Genomic DNA, 8,094 nt, shown 5'->3' with positions numbered 1-8,094 from the left:
AGCCTTAAGTCCAACCCTGGAATTCCTCCTAAGGGCCCCCTTAACCCTTTTTCTTTCCCCTCCTCGAATTTTCCCCCTTGAACCCCCTTAGGCCCTTTTCCCACCCCCTCAAAAAGCTTTTATCTTATAGTTTTTTTTTCTCTATAAATCCCTCCTAAGGGCCCCCCTTAGCCCTTTTTCCGGTGTAAAAACGAGCGCTACTCGCGGAGGATTTTCACAATATCCCCTTTCCGGATTTTTGACCCCTTTTCATGGTTCTTCCCTCCTCCACACACACATCCCTTCAAAGAGTCTCCACGAAGGGAAGAAAAAGAAACTTGTAAGGGACGGTGAAACTTAAGAATGAAATTCGCAAAGCAGCATCGACGATGAAAAATCTATAATTGCGATGCCTCCTAAGAAAGTCCAAGGCATAGTCGCAGGAGGGTCCTCTCCCAGCATCCACGTGGACATCTCACCCCAAGCCTAGGATTTCCTTCCTAATTTTTATTTGGTAATGTTGAAATTCAATCATGCAAGGTTAATTGTTGGATATATGATATATTTTTGTCCTAGATGTTCAGGATGGAGGAACTTAGTCATTAATGCTTTCAATGAAATATGCAAAATAAAGAAAGCATAAATGCTTTCTGGCAAATAACCTTATGCATTGAAATGAATTAAAAATTAGATTAATGTCCATTAAAATAGTATACTTCGTTTAAGCCTAGATGTATAAACTACATATCACACTATTAACCCATATCCTCTTCGCAATGAATCATCATGGAAAGTGCAAAGCATGAAATGATTCTTACGATGCATAAACTCTAGGAAATTATCGTTTGTCAACTGCATAAATTATCAAGTAAAAGATTGCTTGTTTAGCATGAATTTTGTTCGCAAAGTAAAGGAAGATTAGTTGGAATTAACCTAACCTATGCTTGACCTCAAATCAATAAGTTAGGATTGAAAAAATAATTTATGCATAGACAATGAGGAGTACTCATTTAGAACGCGTTAAATTCCAAGAAATTCACTAGGAAATTAATACGTGACCTAATCGTATGTATTGCTAAAACTGAAACTCCTATACCTTAAATACTTGCTCACATTCATTGAATGTAGGGACAGTGAAATGTAATTGGAAAGTGAACTAGGGTTTGTCCCTAAGAATCTTTCAAGATGGAACTTGGAACTCTAGGACTGACGACGTCAGCCTAATGTAATCAGGAACAGATTGTTTTGTGACTCCGTTCAATATGTAGTATAAGTCTCATAGTTCGATGTGACACTTGCGCGGCAAGTGTGAAGTCATATGATCTTGTGATTGGATCACAAGGGAATGGCCAAATTCTCGCAACAAGGTTGGCAGGTCCTTACGCAAGTTATCTTGCAAGAGGATGAATAATCATCCTAATTTAGTATCTTTCTTAAGTAAAGAAGACTGATTGGAAACTAAAGACCAGCCGATAAACTGAAATAACCAATGAACTTAAGGTTTGACCAAGTCGGGTTGATAGGGTACGCCCTAACCCAAAATATAGGGGATCTTGCCAAGTTGCAATTCATCTCGGATCGAGTGTTGATGCATTCCAAAGGAAGGATTCATTCCTTAGCAGCTTGCCAACAAAAATGATCAATGGAAATGTTTGTGCTTGCTACAGCTTTTAGAGCATTGTTTGTCTTTGTTTGATCAATGGAATTAAAAGATACTTGGATATCTATACTTCAAGTTGAAGTCTTGAAGGGAGAGGCAACTTCAGTTACCCCCGACTGCCTGCCTGACCCTATTTAAGGGGGTTGTTAACTGCGTCGGGCAAGTGGACCGAACCCGCCGCAAGAGGTCTCTCTGTTGCGCTACTTGGAGCAGGAGGATGCTTGCATGCCAAAGGGGGCTCTAGCCGTAAATCCCTCGCCTTCCGGTCCCTACACAAGAGGCTAACGTGACTCGGGATTGGATCTCGAGGCTCGCATACTAGTCTATGGGTGGAAACTTGGATTAGTGATCCCTGTGGATTGTTGGATAGCCTTCGGGCGAATTGTGGATAAGCCTACGGGCTGGACTCTTGTATTTCAAAGATAAATATGATAACCTGTTAATAAGGAACTTGTTTGATATTGTTTTTCTATGTCAAATGATAAGATTATGTGAAAGAACTAGTGCCTAATGGGTTAATTAAAGAAGCTGATTGTTACATGTCCAACTAATGTGTTAGGTAATTAAATAACTAAAACAACTTGAGGAAAGTGCGGAGGATGGGCCATAGGTCCGTCCTACGGATGGGTGGTCCCGGTTGGTCAGGAACTTTTCTCGAATCACGATGGATAGTAGGAAGATTGTCAAAGAGCACGAACAACAAAAGTGTTGACCTAGAGTTAGGATTGAACCCGATTTATGATGTTTTAGGGGAACGGAATGGGACTATGCCTTATGGCAGAGAGGTTGAGCTTTGCATCCCTCTCATTTCCCATTCTCCTTGAACCAAGTACAGCGTGAATCCGCTTCGGACCTAGCATTTTTACGTAAAGTAGTTCGCTTGGGTCCGACACTAGTTGTCGTTAGGAAATGACCAATAAGGAAAACCCTAATTCAGGTCGATCCTAAGTGGGAACGGCCGGAATACTTCTGCTACGTGGCAGACGTGGAAAGCCCTAGATTGCATACCCCGTAACATTCCATGGGAGTGTTGGGCAGAGCTTTCTAGACATCCTTTCTGATGGACTACTAAGACATGTCCTGAAGATACAAGTGGATACGTTATATGGTGATTGTGGATATACTGACTAAGGTCACTCATCCTATCCTAGTCAAGACCAAATACAAAGGTTTAGATATTGCACAATTGTTTATAAAAGAAATCTTTAGCCTTCATGGATTGCCTAAAAAAATCATTAGTGAGATCAGGACTCTCTCTTTATGCCACATTTCTAGAGAAGCCTATTTGAAGCAATTGGAACCCAACTTTGCTTTAGCACATCTTACCATTCCCAAATTGATGTGGTCAAATAGAGATAGTTAATTAGATCATCGAGGATATACTGAGAGCTTATTGTTCCAGAGAACCGATAAGGTGGATATAATATTTTCCCTTAGCAGAATTTTTCTGCAATGTGTCATATCACCTGAGTATCCAAATGACTCCATTTCAAGCATTGTATGGGCAAGATTGTTTGATGCCATTAAATTTCTCTGATCCAATCCTAAAGGTTGAGGCTTCTAAGAAAATGCTAGAAGACATCGACGATCAAGTCAAAACTATCAAACAAGATATCCAAGTTGCCAAAGATCGCTAGAAAGCTTATGCTGATCTAGGACAACAAGAGCATATTTTTCAAGACGGAGACATGGTTTTCATCCATGTACGCCCAAAGAAGAGTTCTCTATCATTGGGAAAGTTCAAAAAGTTGAGTCCAAGGTATTGTGGACCATACAAGGTTCTCAAATGTCTACAAATTGCAACTTCTTGATCATGTGAAAGTCCACAATGCATTTCACATTAGTCTTTTGAAAGCTTATGTGGCCAATCAAGATCATATTCTTGATGACCAGCAAATCATAATGCCTAGTCAAGGAGCCCTTGAACTCCAGCGTGATAAGATCCTAGATGTAAAAGAGAAACCTCTAAGAAACAGAACCATTAGAGAGTATCTTATCCAGTGGAAAGACTATCCTAAGGAGGATGCTACCTGAATAGAAGGGACAGCTCTAGAAAAATAGTTTCCCTAGTTCTTTTCAAGATGAAGACATCTCAATTCCTCTAAGAAGTAGAGAATATAATATTTTCACCATAACACTTCATATCAAGAAACAAATTTGGGCTTGAAATGTTTTAAAAATTACTTGTCCAATTATCATCTAAGTGATTGCATCTAATTTTCTTGATATCGAGCCTCGCATTAAATCAATTCCGCAATCCGATATGAGAAGATGCATCAATGTTCCCAGCCAACAAGAAGCAAAGATGCCTCGTAAATAATATTATGATGGCTTGATCATAGTTTTTCTTGCATTATATTTGATTTAGTATTCTTGATTTCATTTAATGCGTCAAAGATCATATTGATTTTGTAACCATAAGAAAAATCGCAAAAGCCTTAATTGGTAGACAAAGAATATGCAAGAAGGAGCATGATATTGAGTAAGTTAAGTATCAAAGAGTATGGCATGAATTTATAAACTAGATAAGTCATAAGGTAACTTGGCCAAAAACTACCAAATGAAGTTATTTTGAAGAAAAAAATATATTTTTAAAAAAATATGCAAAAAATCATGACGTTTTTTATGCGTGGAGGGAGAGAAAGCATTTTAAAATCATCCCCATGCCACCATCCAATAGGTAGACAATCAAAATGTATTTTTTATAAAGCTTACTTAGTTCTTGACAAGTAGCCAAAAGAATGGGTCGACTGCATGCTCCCCCTCATGGCTATAAATACACTCCCTCTCATTCACAAAGAAAGCAAGAAGGAAGACCTCTTGATGATGGAAAAATTTATTCACTTCTCTTTTCTATTGTAGCTTGCGCCTTGAAGGAGGAAAATACCCCTCTTCTACCTCATTTTCATTTTCTCTATCCCCTGTTACACCTTCCTCCCATACAATCATATTGCTAAGCAAAACGTTTTTTCTAGACAACCACCAACTCTCCTTGAACTACCACGTCAATTTTGCCTGACATCCATGGCTCCACGAGGTCATAAAAAGTCAAAAAGCCCATTTGAAGCAAGAGAAGCAAAGAATACGACCAATGGAGAAAATCACGTAGTAGGAATTGGTGAAACCCCCATTATAACAAACCTGAGAGAGATAACATCTCATTGATTTGGAAAAAAATATTTTTTTATAAGCTTATTGCTATATTTGGCTTTAAATAATTATAAACGCATTCTTTAAAAAATGCATGTGAACTATCACTTAGAAAAATAGCCTAAGTAGAGCCTTCCAAAAACTACTTTCGAGGACGGTGCAAGGGAGCGACGGTGGAATTCCGAGGAGGAGTTGTAAAGTTGCTTCCACGTCCGAAAAACTATAATTGTGATGCCTCCTAAGAAAGTTCAAGGAGCAACCGCGGGAGGGTCATCTCCCGGTATCCATGTGGATATCTCACCCTAAACCCAGGTTTTCCTTCCTAATTTTTATTTGATATTGTTGTAATTCAATCATGCAAGGTTAATTGTTAGAAATAGGATATATTTTTGTCCTAGATGTTCACGATGAAGGAACTTAGTCGTTAATACTTTTAACGAAACATGCAAAATAAAGAAAGCATAAAAGCATTTCTAGCAAATAGCTTATGCACTGAAATGAATTATAAGACTAGATTATTATCCATTAAAATAGTATACTTTAGTTAAGCCTAGAAGTATAAACTGCATCTTGAACTATTAACCCATATCGCAATGAATCATCATGGAAAGTGCAAAGCATGAAACGACTCTTAGGATGCATAAACTTTATGAAATTATCGTTGTCAACTGCATAAATTATCAAGAAAAAGGTTGCTTATTTAGCATGAATTTTGTTTGCAAAGAAAAGGGAAGATTAGTTGAAATTAACCTAGCCTATGCCTGACCTCAAACCGATAAGTTAGGGTTGAAAAATCTATTTACGCATAGTCAACGAATCATGTGGAAGTAATCTTGAAATTATCTTCTAGAGTTAACCAAATTGGCATAAAACTAAAACACCTAAGTCGCGGAGTACTCGCGAAATAAGTTAAATTCCAAGAATGTCTATACCTTAAATACTTGCCCACATTCATTGAATGTAGGGACAGTGAAATGTAATCGTAAAGTGAGCTAGCGTTTGTCCCTAAGAATCTTACAAGATGAAACTTGGAAACCCTAGGTTTAACGACGTCAGCCTAGTAACCTGAAACAGATTGTTTCGTGACTCCATAGACTCATAGTTCGATGCAGCACTTGCGCAACAAGTGCGAAGTCATTTGATCATCTTGTGATTGGATCACAAGGGGATGGCCAAGTTCTCGCAATGAAGTTGGCATGTTCTTACGCAAGTTATCTTGCAAGAGGATGAATAATCATCCTAATTTAGTGGTCTTTCTTGAGTAAAGAAGATTGACTCGAAACTAAAGACCAGCCGATAAACTGAAGTACCCAATGAACTTAAGGTTTGACCAAGTTGGGTTAAGAGGGTATGCCCTAACCCAGGATATAGGGGATCTTGCCAAGTTGCAAGTCATCCCAAATCGAGTGCTGGTTGCATTCGAAAGGAAGGATTCATTCCTTAGCAGTTTGCCAACAAAAACGATCAATGGAAATGTTTGTGCTTGCAACAGATTTTAGAGCACTGTTTGGCTTTGTTTGATCAATGAATTAAAAGATAAATGAATATCTATACTTCAGGTTGAAGGCTTGAAGGGAGAGGCAGCTTCAGTTACCCTCGAATGCCTACTTGACCCTAATGAAGGGGGTTGTTAACCGCGCTGGGCAAGTGGACTGAACCCGCTGTGAGAGGTCTCTCCGTTGAGCGCTACTTAGAGCAGGAGGACGCTTGGGTGCCAGGGGGCTCTAGCTGTAAATTCCTCGTCTTCTGAGCCCTGCACAAGAGGCTAACGTGACTCAGGATTGAATCTCGAGGCCTGCATACTAGTTTACGGGTGGAAACTTGGATTAGTGATCCCTGTGGATTACTGGATAGCCTTCAGGCGGATTGTGGATAAGCCTATGGGCTGGAATCTTTGTATTTTGAAGATAAATATGATAAGCTATTAATAACACTACAATAGAAACGAGGGATAGACGCGTATGTTAGATGCGCAAAGTCAGGCGTGTCGATCATAGCATCTATAAGTGCGTGTAAACGTGCGTGTAAATAGACGCGAATTTTTTGTCTATATATTCGTGCAAATAGACGCTAATATAGATGCGCCAATAGACACAATTATTTAACCACCTAAAATTGGCAATTCACATAATTAAAAAACCAAAGTTAATAATTATTTAACCACTTGAAATTGATTCTTGAGCATGCACGTGTGCGCATGATAAAAACCATAGAATTAAGAATACACATTGAATCATTGAATTAAAAAAATAGAGTTAATAATTACTTTTTCATTGCTCTCTAATGAATGGCAGTTCCTCCAGTTGACAAGCCTGATATAAGTAATTAGCGGCAAGCGACAGAAACCTTACAATTAGTAGCAAGAATTGCAATATGTATCTTGTAATTTCTCTACGTACTTGAAGATGATAAAAGATACTTCCTTTTGATTATGGAAAATTCAATTTAGCTTTAAACTTGACTATTGATTCTTGAGTATGCACGTGTGCGCATGATAAAAACCATAGAATTAGGAATACACATTGAATCAATAAGCAAATTAAGTATGTTACAGTGAATGATCCATCTCATCTTCAATGAGATCAGCCCTTACTAAACTATCTACTTCTAGGTCTATGTTACCAAGAGGTAACGAAATAAATAAGTCTATTCCACTATCAGATGTGTTGCTATATTGCTCAATAACTTCATCAATATCATCGACAATCACATTATTGTCTTCTTTTGCGTTTCCTTGAACATCCTCGCAAGGTTCATCTTGTACTATATCACACATATCATCCATTATGGTGTCATCATGCACATCATCATTAATTGTTGGATTGTCATCTGCTATCTCCATGTCGGTAATATTATCATATATTGGTTTTGAACGATTAGACATAGGGATGACATACCACCATCGGTTATTGTTTACCATTGGATGATACACAACCTATATTTGAAAAAAAAAAGCAAAAAACTTAAGTACTTATTATATTGTGTATATGTATCACATGTATACATATACAAAAATTAGACTTTGCATATATACCTGCTCGCATTGTTGAGGTAGTACTAATGTGTCATTCTTGTTTTGGTGAAATTTTGTAGAGTCAATGATTACAAAACCACTTGGATGATGTCTGATTGTGCAATGCTCACCATTTGTTACCACTTCTTTAAACCACTTCACATCCAGTACATATATAAAGAATCTCATCTGAAGTCAAGCTTCAGAATATCTTGGATCAAGCCACAATAACCTTCCATGGTACCATTGGCATCCTCGAAGTGAGCAAGGATACCACAATCTTGGATATTTC

This window comes from Lygodium microphyllum, chromosome 21, assembly GCF_053477565.2.
Source record: "Lygodium microphyllum isolate KBCC chromosome 21, Lygodium_microphyllum_v1.1.10, whole genome shotgun sequence".
In the NCBI taxonomy this organism is placed as follows: Eukaryota; Viridiplantae; Streptophyta; class Polypodiopsida; order Schizaeales; family Lygodiaceae; genus Lygodium; species Lygodium microphyllum.
Note: the sequence above shows the minus strand (reverse complement) of the source record.